A 16430-nucleotide genomic window follows, 5' to 3' on the forward strand; every position below is an offset into this window, starting at 1 on the left:
CTGCTGAGAGCCTCTCCCTGACAAAGTGGTAATGCACCTCAATGTGCTTTGTGCGAGCATGAAAAACTGGGTTCCTCGCAACTTCCAATGAGCTCTGGCTGTCAGTGTAGATAGTGTTGGCAGTGTCCTGTCCAACACCTAAAATTAGCGATAAGGCGATTGAGGCATACACACTCAACCGTACCTGTGAATACTGCCCTATACTGAGCCTCACAACTAGAAGTGGCCACAGTAGGTTGCTTCTTGCTCGACCATGATATACATGAACTACCAAGCATGAAACAAAAACCACTTGTGGACACTCGCATGTCAGAACAACTAGCCCAATCTGAGTCCGAAAAAGCATGTAAGTCTAGCGGCAATGATCCCCCGTTGGGATAAAACAAGCCAAGATGTAAAGTGCCACTCAAGTAGCGAAAAATCCTCTTTAACAACTTGCCAATGCTTAGACCCTGGGCTATGCATAAATCTGTCGACCTATGAGACTGCAAACTGAATATCTGGCCTCATGTTGCATACATAAACGAGGCATCTAACAACACTTTGGTACATAGTGACATCTACAGGATCACCAGCATCATGAAGACTCAATTTTGAACCTGTTTCCATGGGAGTGGCAATAGGTTTGCAATCCTCAAGTCCAAACTTACATAGCAATGTCTCTATGTAACTTTTCTGACACAAGGCAATACCACCATCACACTGCTTAAATTGTACACCCAAGTAATGATGCAACAACCCCAGTTCTTTCATCTTGAAAGTAGCATTAAAATCAGCCTTAAATTCAACAATATGTCTCTCATTTGGTCTAGTGATCAGTAAATCATTTACATAAAGAACCACAATGAGAAGTACATCACCCTCACACTTTACATATGATGTGCTTTTTGTTGGACTATTACAAAAGCCTCGTTTGACCAAATAAGTGCCAGTATTCTCATACCAAGCATGAGGAGATTGCTTCAACTCATACAAAGCTTTGTTACATTTGCACACCTTATCCTCTTGTCCTTTCTTGAAGAAACCGCAAGGTTGCGTTACATAAACTTACTCAAATATGTCACCATTCAAGAAAGCAGTAACAATGTCTGGTTGATGTACATCCCGACCAAAATGAGCTGCCAATGCACATAGAAAACGCACAGTGGTCATACGACAAGTGGGAGCAAAAGTCTCTTCATAATCTATGCCGTTTTGTTATGCATAACCATTTGCAACAAGTCGAGCCTTATAACGATCAATCTCACCAGCCGGCTTGCATTTCAACTTATAAACCCACTTCGTACCAATGGCCTTTTTGTCAGGAGACAAATCACATAAAGTCCATATGTCATTTTCTATAAGTGCATCATATTCTGATTGCATGGCAGCCATCCAATTTTCCGAATTTTGTGCTTCATCAAAAGACAGAGGTTCCTCAACATCACGTAAGCTAGACACAGCCAAAGCATAACAATTTGATGCATAAGATGCATGGCGAAAACCAAAATGAGTACGACTACACAAAGGTGCATACAATTTACTGTCATGCAAAGTATGCACCAGCCATTTAGGCATACCTCTAGCTTGCCCATTCTCATCCCTTTCCTCGTCAAGTACATCATGTACACATGCATCAATGATAGGCTGATCTATAACATTTTCAGAAACCCCCCATAGGCTGTACAGTTGCCCCATTGGAATTTACATTCGTACTTGGACCATTGAAAAGAGGCAACAAAGTGTCATAAATGTCCTGTGAGCTTACATTACTGTCTCTAGTACATGATAGCAAGGGCTGAACAGAATCTTCCACAAACACAACATCCCATGAAACCAGAATACGCTTTGTTTGTGGATGATACAACCTGTAACCTTTGCTTTCAGCACTATAACCAACAGAAATACATTTGATAGCCTTATCATCCAATTTTTTGCATTGTGTTTGTGGCACCAAAGCATGTGCCAAACAACCAAAAACATGCATGTGCTCAATAGAAGGCTTTCTATCGTGCCATGCTTCATATGGAGTAATAGACTGCAAAGCTTTCGTAGGACACCTGTTTAGTACATAAGTGGCACACATGATTGCCTCAAGCCAAAAAGAATGTGGCAAAGCTTGACTTTTGACCATACACTGTGCCATTTCCGTAAGGTGACCTATTTTTCCTCTCAGCTACACCATTTTGATGAGGCGTATAAGGCACTGTATGTTGGTGTTTTATCCCACGACTAGCCAAAAATGCATTAAATTCATGAGACGTATACTCCCCCCCTCGATCCGAACGGAGGGTGCCCATAGTACATTTTGAAACATTTTCAGCCATAGCTAGAAATTGTTTGAAGCACATAAATACTTTGGACTTTGCTTTAAGCGGAAATACCCATGCATGCCTAGAGTAATCATCAATGAAAGTCACGAAGTAAAGGTAATTGCCCAAGGACGGAGTTTGCATGGGCCCACAAACATCACTATGCACAAGCTGCAACCTGCATGTGGCCCTTAATGAACCATCCTTTGGAAACTTAGAACGCTGCATCTTACCCAAAATACAATCTTCGCAAACATGTTTGACACGTGCTTCAAGAGGGAGCAAAGAAGCAACCATATCTGATTTCAGCAAACGCAGCAAATTGGCAAAATTTAGATGATCAAAACATGCATGCCAAAGTTTTGCATTTGAAATAGCCTTTGAATCCAAAACTGCATTTGCAAAATTCTGTCCACAGTTGTCATACAAAGTGAGCTTATACAGCCCACGACATAAAATGCCAGAGGGAACAATTTCATCACACTAAAACTGAGATCATGTACTGTACATCTATCATCCACAATTTTGACTACAAGACCAAGTCTAGCAAGTGCAGATACATACAAAAGATTCTTCTTGATCCCAGGTACATAAAGTGCATCAACAAGTGTGAAAGAATTGCCATTTGTAGCAGTCAGCACAATCTTTCCAACTCCCTGAACCGGATAAGAGGCATTGTTGGCACAAGTAACTGAATTTCCATGAGGGACAGACTCAAGAGAGGTGAAAAAATTACGATGTGAGGTAATGTGCTTTGTAGCATCGCTGTCAAAATACCACACATGTGAATCTGCAACAACTAACATGCATGCATCATGGACAACAAGATTATAGGTACACTCTGTACTAAAAGCCCATTCTGCATCAACATCGGCATCAAAGTCTCCTTTCATAGAAGACTCAACAGTAGCTACATTTGTAGTGGAACCAGCATTTGCATTGAAACCACGCTCTTTCTTCTTAGCCACTCTGGCCTTCAACTTAGGACACTGCTTGATCAAGTGATCATTAGCTTTACAATAATGGCAACGCGTCTTCTTTTTACCCTTCTCACCAGAATTTCCAGACGAATTGCTGCCAGCGTAAGCATTAGGAATAAGTGATTTTCCACTCACAAAAGAACCAAAAGAAGTGGCTGCATTGGTGTTACCACCCTTTTTTTGAGCAGCAATAAAAGCCTGTTCAACTGCACGCTGTCTAGTCCTTTTTTTTTGGAAAGCGACTCTTGCAACAGCAATGTGCACAATGCATCAAACTTGACAACTTCAAGATTTCCTTGGGTCATGAGTCAAGGCATCAAGAACAGTCTGCACAAGGGAACCATCTGAAATGACTTCACCCACAAAAATAAGTTTCTCATTGATACCCTTGACACCAGCAAGGAAAACGTCCATATCATCTTCCTCATGCATAATCTTCAACTCCAGCTCTTTACGTAGCAATGCAAGTTTTGCCTCATTGCGGCTTGCATAAAGACCAACCATAATATCCCAAGCCTGTTTTGTAGATTTCCCTGAACGAATGTGAGGAGTAATGGTGCACTTCAAAGACAACGCAATCAACACATGAGCATGCACATCCTTTACATCCCAATGAGCTTGTTCTGCCGTAGGCAAAACAACTATAACAACAATAGTCCTTGCAACAAGACCTGCAGCATCCTCAGAACCAAGATGTACATCAATGCCCTGCACAATATTCGAGATGCCCTTTGACACAAGAACATGTTGCATCATGTAAGCCCACATAGGGTAATTGTCCCCATCCAATCTGTCCTCAGCCAGCAGCAGCAAACATCTTGAACACATTTGTGTTGTTGTCAGCCATGGTAAATGCTGCACCTGATGTGAAAACTACTCGAAAAGAGGATAAACAAAGCAAGAACAACACGTGCTATATAGCACAAACCGTAGAAGACTGTAAGGGACCTGTGATGCAGAAAACGGCACTGACAAAAATTATGTACAAAATGACAAAATAGCATGTTTAGTACTAGTAGTGGAAATGGAGGCTGAAATGAGCCCAAATCAAACATATGAGCAGATTGAGCTCTACGAGCGTTCCTGAAATTTTTGTCGACCTGCGAACACTCACCAAAGCTCACAGAGGTCAGATAAAGTGAGCAGGCATGTGCTGGAGCTGCTGGCGACTAAGCCCGGGAGGACACAACCTGCTCTGATACCAATTGTTGGAATTAGGGTTGCAAGAAAACACACAGCTTGGAGAAGACAAAGGAAACTCAAGGCACACAACAAAGAGTGTTTTACTTAGTGTGCAATGGAAAGATAGATAGCCCTAGAATGTTGGGAATACAATGCACGGGGGAAAAAACCTCCTAGTGAGGGAAAAAATGCCCTGGCAGTCCTAAGTGTGTTCACACACATCACTACCACATGTATATGTAACATTTACATCGTAAGCCCAAATAGCATTTTGCTTTAAGAAAATATCAATTACCCCAGATGTCAAGCCAAGAGCCCATAGGTCAAGGGCTAGTTTGAACCGAGCTCAAGGGTTGGCCTATATAAGGGGCAAGAGGCTCGGTGGTGAGACACGTTACAAATTCCTTGGTCTCATAGTGGTATCAAAGCTAATTCAAGCAAGGCATGGTCCTATTTTTAGAAAAGTTGCATGTGAAGCCATGGTGGGGAAAGAGATGAAGAAGGAGGTCTCTCTGTTGAGTTTGCCAAATGGGAAGCCCAAGTGCCCTTTCCATCTCCATGATCACTCTAATAATGGATCGATCCATCGATGCTCAATGCTTGGGTTTGTGAAAACTTTGGTTTAGTTATCTTGTGGTAGGCTAAGGTTGCTTTTGTAAGGTTTATTAGTGGGATTAAAGCTTATGTAAAAGGTTTAGTCTTAAAGTCTTGGATGCTGAAACAGAGGGGGGTAAACTCCAAAAGGTATTTTCTCATCAGCCTTTGGTGAGGTTTTAGGCTTAGTTTTGGGTTCTTCTAGGATGTTCCTTATGTTTTGAATAAAATCTCTCTCAAGTTTCGAGAAATTAGGCCATACAATAGAGGCCTAGGCTTATAGACTCCAAGGAAGAAGTAAATGAAAGGATGGATACAAGGGTCTAGGCTGTGGGAAGGGGGGGGGGGGGGGGGGGGGGGGGGGGGGGGGGGGGGGGGGGGGGGGGGGGGGGGGGGGAGAGAGAGAGAGAGAGAGAGAGAGAGAGAGAGAGATTTCATTATCATCCTTGGTAAAAACCGGCCTACTTGACTTAAAGAAACATATCACGTGGGGCATGTAGAGTTGATAAATGACTTTTGATGTTCAGAGTTTGTGGAAATGAACATAACAATTGAAGGTCCATGTCGTGGTTGGGGAGAGGAATGCGTGTAGGGAGAGCTCATGGCTAAAAATGTGGGGAGAGAAATCTCTAATGTGGTCAAATGCTGAGCACTCAAAGTAGGGTGCGATAAACTCGCAAACCTTTTGGGGACATAAAGTGCATAACTGATGAGTCACAGAGTATGAGAGATGAGCCGCATGGTGGAGAAATTATACATTTGGTGTAGTGCAGGGCCAGATTTCAAGAAGAATACTTGGTTAATCTCCAAGAAGCATATGGTAAAGAGGGTAGGCTTGTGTGTGTGTGTGTGTTGGGGGGGGGGGGGGGGGGGGGGGGGGTTGAAAGATCATTTTAATGTAGTTTTGTGGCTTATAAGTTAAGTTATTTTAAGATCTAGGTTTACTAAACTCTAGAGAGAAATGGAGTGTACAATATGAAGGATCATGGGATTCATGTTGATCTAGAAAGTAAGGATCTATGGTTGAGTGTGCATTGAGTCTCTTTTTGGAGGAGTGGCTTCCCAACTTGGGTATAAAGGGAGAGCTTATGACACAAGGGTATTATGGAAAAGTTTGGATCCAACTACACAATAAAAAGATACAAGGTAGAATGTGGATTTATTGAAAAGGTAAATGGTTGTAGTTATTTGAAAGGTTGTTCTACTCTGGGGCAAGTTTAAGAGTTTCTCTATTGGTTTTGTAAAAGAGAAAAATTGTGTTTTTTGATGCTCCAAGTCTTTGGTGGGGTTGGCATTAGTTTATGTCAAAAGGGCATACAACAGAAGTTGAGTGTGTTAATATTCACATTTTGAAATGGTGGGTTACTTTAACTAATGGTAATGGGTGTTTGAGGTATTGCAGGGGCAAAGGGTCATTTTGACTCAACGATCACTAGCATAAGACTAAGGTAAGATTCCAAGAATGGTGGAATAATTCCATATGGATAGGTGCATAAGCATTACCATTTGATGGGCTGATGCATCTTCTAACCTATCCTTATAAAAGTAGCAAATATGTTTGTAAAATACTAGCATAATGCTTTGATTTGCAACCTTGAGAATAAGTTGTTGGGTGGCGAGAGTTGCAGTGGTAATCTTGCATTAGGTAGTGTAGTTCATAACATTTTCTCTTGGCCCCTATAGTCGCATCGAGAAATTGCACATTAATGTGTACATTGATGCCACCTAGCCATTCTATTGAGGATTGAATCACCTGAATAGGTGGTGTTGGGGGCTCTATTGGTGTTTATCCCTGGGCCTGGGCCTTTTTTTGGAAGATCCTAATCCTTGCCTCTTCTTTTTGCTTTCCAAATCTGCAGTTGTCAATCCGTTTTTCATTGACAGGCTCCATGTGTTTGTGCCAACATCTCTGGGGTTAGAGGTAGATGGTATTTCTTTAGTCTACGACCACTAATCCAATTAGACATCTCTTGTCCTTCTAGTGTTGCAATTTTAATAGCACCACTCAATGATATGAATCACAAATGGTCCATCGCCCTGCTTTTTCAATTTCTTAGCATGTTGTTTTAGTTTGTATAAAAGGACGTAATCATCCATTGAAAACTCTTTACTCTTGATATTTTGGTCATGAAATTCTTTCGTGAATCTTTTTTTAGCATAAATATTTTCAACTTCTCATAGTCGGGTCTCTTCCAAGGTTTCAAGTTGATCAAGCCATGCAGAAAATTCATGTCTAGTCCACTCTTGCTGTTTAGCTACTCTCAAAGTTGGAATCAAAAACTCTAGAGGTAAGATGGAATTAAGTCCATAGACCATGTTCAAAGGTGCTGTACTCATAGAAATTTTAAATGCGACGGTGGAATGTAATTTCTAGTCCCAATGTGTGCATGCGTGACTGACAATTTTGGTGAGTCCAGTGCACAAGATTTTGTTGGCGGTTCTTGCTTATTTGTTTTCGTAAGGGTGCTATGTTGCAATTTTTTGATGAATCACCAGAAATTCATCTAAAAGACATTTGATGACTATGTGTAAGAAGTGCATTCCTTGATCACTGTTAATTTCTATCGAAAGTCCGTATATTGGTGAAAATATTTTTATACAGAAAAACTAAGCATTAATCTTTGCATCATTTCTTGGTTTTGCCCATTTCGTAAGATAATCAATTTCCTACCACTATGATGTATTGGGCATGTGTCTGGTGTGCTGGTGGAGCTAAGGGTCCTATGAGATAATCAATTGCCAACCACTATGATGTATTGGGCATGTGTCTGGTGTGTTGGTGGAGTCATGGGTCCTACAAAATCTGTTTCCCACTTGCAAAAGCTCTAGCCAGCCCCCATTATTGGTCTCAATGGCATTTCATCTCTCTTATTGGGTATTTTGATTCGTTGACATTAATCACATCATTTGACATAGATGTTAGCATCCATGTGTAGAGTAGGCCACCAAATCCCTACCACTTCGATTGCCTTGGTTGTAGTGTCAGCAAAGAAATAAATTCCTACAGGTCTATCATGGGCTTGGGCTTCTGCAAGGATGGGTGTATATACTCTCTTTTTGTGGCACACATATTGAGATACCCACGCGATACCCACCTCTTCCTCTCTATGGAGGTGATTGTATACGATAAAAAACTCTCTGGCTTTCATCTCAATGTATTCCTATCGCAATTTGCTAACCGCTTTTGATAATGTTTTAGTTTCTAAGTACTCAACTATGTATTTTCTCCACTCTAGCGCTACAATGACTCGAAACATGGGTATTGACCCATATTTCTGTATTAGGAATGTTGTTGTTATTGTTGGAGATGTGGACTAGGGAGGATGATGGTGTACAACCATGGCGAGAAGGGTAAGAGAGAGAGAGAGAGAGAGAGAGAGAGAGAGAGAGAGAGAGAGAGAGAGAGAGAGAGAGAGTCGACACTGCAAAAGAAAGGACACACTCTTTTTTTTAATTAAAAAACCTTGTTACATATATAAGCTAAACGAACTTTCCATGCAAACGATGTCTTCTAACTGCATGCCTTATGAGGCAATTCTCACGGTTGACACTTGACACAGTGGACATTTCCACAATTGGGCTTGCATACCCAACCGCCCCCCCCCCCCCCCCCCCCCAAGCCCAAACCATTGACAATGGACTCGAGACAGACCATGGCAGAGTTCAATCACCTGAAACTATGAGTAGAAGTCCCCCCCTTGACAATAACATAGGTGTGTGTGTGTGTGTGTGTGTGTGTGTGCTTCTCTCAAACAACTATCAGCGTGAGACAAAACAGAACTCAGAACCAAACATAAAAGGGTGGTCTTACCACTGATGTGTGGCAGTGTCTATAACTTGTACATTTTATTGACATATGACTGACATAAACAGAAACATAAAACATAAGAAAAACTACAGAACATCACTATCTACGAAAAGTTTTGGTGCTTCACCATCTTCATCACTTTCAACCATGTTGATTTGTCGCTTATAAGTGGATGCAAGGATTTTTGCTGAAACAATCCTTGGTTTGATGATTGTTGCGTCCACATATTGCACAAGGTCTAGTGCTGGTAGTAGGCCTGGTTGAAGTTGCAGTCTTGGTTGAATTTGTAGTCGAAGTGCAACCATGAGCTACATATGCAGTTGGTACGAAAGAACTAATATGTGGTACTCGTTTCTCTTCTTCCTGCAATGAATTAACAATACCATCCAAAGAAGGCAGTTGCTCCTTCTTCTTTAAAATAGTGACAATTTGACAAAATTATGTAGGTAGGCTATTCAAAAAAACGGCTATAAGATCTTCATTTGGGACAAGAGCTTCAACATAAATTAGCTGAGTGCGGATGCTTTTTAATCTGTTAGCTAAAACTGCAATATTTTCATCATCACGCATTGAAAGAGAATACAACTCCATTTTAAGGCTCATTTTGGAGTATTTGGCTTAGGACCAAACACTTTCTCTAGTTCCATCCAAGCAGTTGCAGATTGCATGTCATCCAAATAATGAATAAAATCATCTTTGAGAGATGTCACAATAATACCTAATGCTTGTTCATCCTTGTATTGTTTCTCAGCAGATAACGCTCTGGTAACTGCAATGGATGTGTCTGCTTCATCGGTTGATAGCGGCTTGACGACGCTCTAGAGATTCTTACGCATCAGATATCTCTTCACTTTGATTTTCCAGGTGTGGAAGCCGAATTTGTTAAACTTGCCGATTTTCGACGCCATGTTGAAGTCTTTAATAAGACGCTTGATAATAAGATTGTGTTGTTAATTATTGCACCGGAACCTTCGGAGAGGTTGCCTTCGTCTCCAACGGTCTATGCATGCACCTTAGAGAGCGTATTGAGATACTGCATAAACTAGTAGCTAAAGGGTTTGACAAATTCGCCATATTACTGCAATTTACCGTTCTTGAGCTTGAAAAGAGGCCTTCAAATTTACGAGCCAATATGCTACTGAGCCAAGCACGGAAGATGTTGTGCACCCTGTAAGCATGGAATAATCGAGGGTGTGAATACCCACTTGCTTAGAGGCCTAAGACCAAATGGGGTAACCCTTTTAAATATAGTATGAACACAAGCTTTAACGAATTCTGTTGCAGACAGTCGACGACGATGGCGTGGATGATCAATTGCACTTGCAGTAGGCTAAAAATGCGGAATTTGCAGGAGCTATAGTGTCAAAAAGTTCGTCTCAAGCCAACGCGAGCTGTTTGATGTTGGTTATGAACGGGTTGATGCAGGTCGACACACAAGTTTTCCCCTGTGCATGCGACGGTTGTCGCAGTCGAGTCAATTCAAGGCTTCCAAGACCTTCATGCTCTGATATTAGGTGTTGGAGTTGTGGCCTAGGGAGGATGATGGCGTACAGCCATGGCGAGAAGGGTGCAGAAGAAAGAGAGAGAGAGAGAGAGAGAGAGAGAGAGAGAGAGAGAGAGAGAGAGAGAGAGAGAGAGAGAGAGAGAGAGAGAGAGAGAGAGAGAGAGAGAGAGAGAGAGAGAGAGAGAGAGAGAGAGAGAGAGAGAGAGAGAGAGAGTCCACACTGCAAAAGAAAGGACACACTCTATTTTTATTAAAAACTCTTGTTACATATATAAGCTAAACAAACTTTCCATGCAAACGATGTCTTCTAACTGCATGCCTTATGAGGCGATTCGCACAATTGACACTTGACATACTGGACATTCCCAGAATTGGGCTTGCATACCCAACACTTCTAAAGTGTTACTAGATGAGCCATCCATTCAAACAAGGCAAACCAAAGAGGCTCAAAAGTGGGAAAAGCAAAGAGCTGTCTGGAATGCCAAGGAAAAGACCAAAGAAGTGGATGAGTGGTAGGAGCATAGGGGACTAGTAGCTCAAATCACTCAGGATCGGGAGAAGAGGATACTAGAAAGTCCAGAATGTTAGATGCTAGAACCATTCAAAAGCTTTTGTCCAAAGCTTCAAAAGCTTTAGAGAAAGGAATCCTAGCTTATGAATCTGGTAAGTAGGAAATGAGGAACCAACTAAAGGCTTGGAGGAGCATCCTGAGAAAGAGGTATGCAAGTCAAGGTGGATATGGCCGAAGCTAATAAATAGGATCTACAGACAAAAAATGTTCAGCAATAGTAACAATCCGAACCTCCACAAAAACGATCGATAAGCTAAGGGATGCAGGAGGCCAACAGAGGCATGGCAGTGTGAAGATAATTTTCTAGAGTGGAGGTTATCTAGCTCAGATAGCAACTTTGGGAATGAATAAGATATATATATATATATATATATATATCGAAGTATGTGAGAGGATTTAGAAGCTGACTATTGACCTTGATGATATCATACAGACGTTACCTGGAGTTTCCAATGTCATCAGAAGGCAGAAGAAGAGAGAGTCAGAAGTAATGACACTCGACTTATCTAAAATCAAAGATGACAAAGTACTAGTTATCCAAACCAAGTAAAACAGTGGGGACCACTGTCATGAGTCATTCTTGATGGTAGTGTTGGAGTCGAGGTTCTAGGGGGCATGCCAAAAAGAGATTAGGGATTCAAGAAATGAGACCTGCTCCTTTTAGAATTAGGATGGCAGACAAAAGAGTTGTCTAGGCTAGTGATTTGATTGAAAATATCTAGATCAGAGTTGGATCAACAAAGTTCAAAACAAATTTTCTCATTCTAGATGTCCAAGGTGTATATTGCATGCTTTTAGGAAGGCCAAGCTTGAGAAGTGCAGGAGCCATACATGATTATATAGGCTAAAGAATCACCATACAAGGATCCGGATTGAAACCAACTACACCAAATGCTACATATAGGAGTTTAAAGGATCTGCAAAATACAAAATCAACAGATCTACATACCTCATGTATCGCATGAGCACATAATCAATGCTATACAAAATATGAGAGAGAGAGAGAGAGAGAGAGAGAGAGAGAGAGAGAGAGAGAGAGAGAGAGAGAGAGAGTAGGAGAACACGTGCATGTGCACCTCATAGAGCGGAGTGCTACATCGATACGAAGAGGGAGGAGGTGTGAGTAGAGAGAATGACAACACAGACATTGGGTGCAATTCTCTGTGTGCAAGAGTGAGCATTTTTCTCTTACACATATTTATGTATAGATTGATAAATGCTCAAAAGTGATTACAAATTGTTAGCCCGAATGTAAAGTGACCATAGCTCATAAAGAGCTCTTTAAAAATACAATATCAATAAATATGCTATCCTTTTGTATTTTCCATTGATCGCTTAAACTTTTGCCAACTGTCAGCTACGTGCAATAAATATATTTCCATTTCCATTATATATCTCTTCGTTAGAAAAACATTTGTCCTCAGTTGCTAAGATAAGAATCTACAAAGTATACTTGTCAAAAGCAATGGTTAACATTATGTGTCAAAAATATCATGTATCAAAATGAAAAAAAATATAAACTTAAACAACTGAATTTGCTTATGCTTGTCGTCATCCACATACCACATATTCTAGAGTCCCATACCACAAGAATAAGCAGTATATGTAATATCCTGTTGTATCAGAATATCATTGGTCAAATTCATCCTTCAATAGTTAATTCTCATGAATTTCAAGTTCTATTTCATAAACATTATCGACAACAAATTATCATAGACTAAATCAAATTCAAATTCCAAATCCAAGTCCAAATTTCGTCCATTATATACTTGAGTAACAAAATCTTACTAGGGATACTGGTAGCCCAGCCACTGGAGCATGATTTTGTGATCGGTGTTGCCTAAATTGGCAAATCAACACCAATGGAACGGTGCTGCCTAAATCAACAAATCTGCACTGATATTGTTTAAACTAGTGAATGTGTTGTTTGTTGGTGTGCTGCCTAAATTGGCAAATATGCACTCGTAGAATCTACACTAGGATGAGCATATACACATTGCTTAAATCGGTAAATCTATGTGTAGGTGACCAATGGACCAAACAAGGCATAGAAAAAAAATGTTTACCACCTGCTTGCCTCACTTACATATTGTTGTTCACTATCCCAAAGCATCTTAGCTGATGTGAGTAGTTGTATATCTTAATGTGAAATCATCTCAATGAGAATTCCATTTAGTGCAAGCTTAAGCCACGATGTGAGAGATAGATGGACTCATAGCTCATAAGATAATGTAGGTAAAGAAAATATGAAAAGAGAAGTGAGGTATTTGATGTACATACGTGGACGATATATCACATCTAAAAAAATATGTAAGCAGTGTGGGCGTGTGGAGACAGATACAAGTACGAGAGAGATGCAACTATCAAACTCGCACCAAAGTATAATACTTAAAAAGAATAGCAGTGCCATTTAGCCTCTGTGGTGAAACAATTGGATAAAAGACTCAATATAAAATTTTAAATTTGATTGCACATGGGGGACTTTTATGATTGTTAACACCAAAATTAGAAAAAGCGTTATAGAAACCTGCAAACATATCCTTTAAAAGTAGGAATGTCTTGTAAATCACTAGAATGAAAATAGTAATGCTCATACATGAATCTTGTTTAATACAAAGTGAAGTCCTCAATAGTAAGTGCTTGCATTTTTATGAGGGGCCGTGCTTTTTCCACCCGTCATTGGCAATAATCAATTGTTAGTGCATTAATAAATAATTATTGTGTCTATATTGAAGAGCAAGGGATACCCATGCTCTTCAATATAGACACAATAAAATAGTTTGTAGTCTGACAAGTCATCAGATTTATGCATAGCCCAGGGTCTAAGCAACGGCATGCTATCAAGCGGATCTTTTACTATTTGAGTGACACTTTACATCTTGGGTTGTTTTATCTCAAAGGGGGATCATTACCGTCAGATTCGGACTCACACTGGGATGATTGTTTTGAAACACGAGTGTCTACGAGTGGTTTTGTTTCATGCTTGGTAGTACATGCATATCATGGTTGAGTAAGAAGCAACCAACTATGGCCACTTCCAACTGTGAGGCTGAGTACAGGGTAGTCTTCATAGCTACAATTTAATGTGTATGACTCAGACACCTTATGGATGATTTGGGTGTTGGACAAGATAGTGCGAACATCATCTACGTTGATAATCAAAGCACATTGGCAGTTGCGAGGAACCCAATTTTTTATGATTGCATAAAGCACATTGGGGTGCATTACCACTACGTCAAGGAGAGGCTCTCAACAGGAGAGATAAGTTTGGCTTATGTGTCAACACACGACAACCTTGGAGATCTTTTCACAAAGTCATTGTCTTGTGATCAGAAGTTTGAAGCTTTTCGCAAAGCTCTGGGCTTACTCCCCTTTGTGTACTGATCATGTCCTCAGGGCATGGCGCTTCCCTATACTCACTCTTGTTCACCACATCACTCTAGGGGGATTTGTTATCATATACATGGGGCAGTGATGTGTGTGAACACACTTAGGACCGCCAGGTATTTTTTCCCTCATTAGAAGGTTCCCCCCCCCCCCCCCCCCCCGTGCATTGTATACACGCCAATCACTCTAGGGCTATCTTATCTCTCAATTGTAAACTAAGTAATACTACTCTTTGTTGTGAGCCTTGAGCTTCCTTCGTCTTCTCCAAGCTGTGTGCGTTTCTCTATACCCCTATTTCCAACAATGCACAAGAGATTTTGTATATTGAACGAATTGAGTGCTATAATTTATAGTTATTTTGGATATTGATGTGTAACATGGAAAGACATTATTATAAAATTTGGTATCGTATTTGTTAGTGTATTATGATTAAAGTTTTGTAAATGACTTTGAAAAAAAATAAGAAACAAAAACCAGCTTAATTGAGCACTTGTCTTCAAGTTCTTGTGTCCTGAATGGTATGTTCACAGTAAGCTCAGAAAAGGGAAGTATGCCACAATTCGTTCTATATAGCTCTTTTGTGAATCATTAGAAGCTCAACAATATTAGAAAAAGAAATGATTATCATTGAAAGTAGTTGGTGAATGTCATTCAAGATGGACAATTGTATTGTCATAAAATTGTGGTAAACATAATAAAAGGGATGATGTTGACCAGATTTATTGTAATTAACAACTAGGAAAAATATGACAATGAGTGATTTAGAGAGTTGTTGGTGTGCTGCATAAATCGGCGAATCTAAAATGGTGCTGCCTAAATCAGTGAATTTGCACAATTAATTAGTGTTGCCCAAATTGACGAATCTAGACCAAGATGAGAATTTACACACTACATAAATTGGCGAACCTGCGTGCACGTGACCAATGGAATAGACAAGGCATAAAAAACAAAACATTTACTACTTTTTGATGCCAAATTGGAGTAGGTTTGAGTACTGAAGTATGTAAAGCTATCGACGATCATCCCAAATCACCTGAGCTCATATGAGTAGCTGTATAGCTTAATGAAAAAGCATCTCAATAGACATTTCATTTAGTGCACGTACAAGCCATGATGCTAGAGATTTTTATTTTCATAGTCCATAAGCTAATGTAGGTAAAGTGTCTAGCTGTACATTTCCTTGTTGCAACATTGCTTGAGTGTAATCATTTTGGGTAAATCTGCAAAGAGATTAACTTACTAGGAAATATGTAATCATTTTATCAAATGCATATAGTAGACGTAAAGTTTTTGTATAAGAATATTTTGTAAAAGATGGTATGTAATATGAAGATCGTAAGCAAATAAAGAGAATATAATTTACACTAGGATGGTCCATTACATATGGCATTTGGGCCTATAGAGAGAACAATTACTTACTCATCAAAGAAAATTCCAATGTTGTCATTAAAGGTATAGAAATATGTTCTATTGTGAAATTTCGTATCGAGGGGCTATCTGATAACCAACCCACTTAATTTGAGTATGTGTACTTGCATTTTTCTCTTAATCAATAGACGGGTCATGCATGCTACATATCCATGTGGTAGTGATGTGTGTAAACACGCTTAGGACCACCGGGGCATTTTTTCCCTCGCTAGGAGGTCTTTCTCCCCGTGCATTGTATATATGCACATCACTCTAGGGCTATTGTATCTTTCTATTGCACACTAAGTAATACTACTCTCTGTTGTGTGCCTTGAGCTTCCTTCGTCTTTTCCAAGCTGTGTCTATTTCTTTGCAACCCTATTTCCAACAATTGGTATGAGAGCAGGTTGCATCCTCCGGCTTAGTCATTAGCATCACAAGCACACGCCTGCTCACTTTCTCCAATTTTAGTGAGCTTTGGTGAGTATTAGCAGGTCGATAAGTACTTCGGGTCAGCTTGTAGAGTTGAGTCTACTTAGATTTTCCATTCGGGCTCATTTTGGCCTTTGTTTTGACTACATGCAGGACTGTGTAGGCAATTTTATCATTTTGTGCATGATTTTTGTCAGTGCCTTTTTTTGCATCAGAGGTCCCTTACAATCTTCTATGGGTTTTGCTATATAGCACTTGTTGGTCCCATTTTGTT

Source organism: Adiantum capillus-veneris, chromosome 27, assembly GCF_014529385.1.
Source record: "Adiantum capillus-veneris isolate H3 chromosome 27, ASM1452938v2, whole genome shotgun sequence".
Lineage (NCBI taxonomy): Eukaryota > Viridiplantae > Streptophyta > Polypodiopsida > Polypodiales > Pteridaceae > Adiantum > Adiantum capillus-veneris.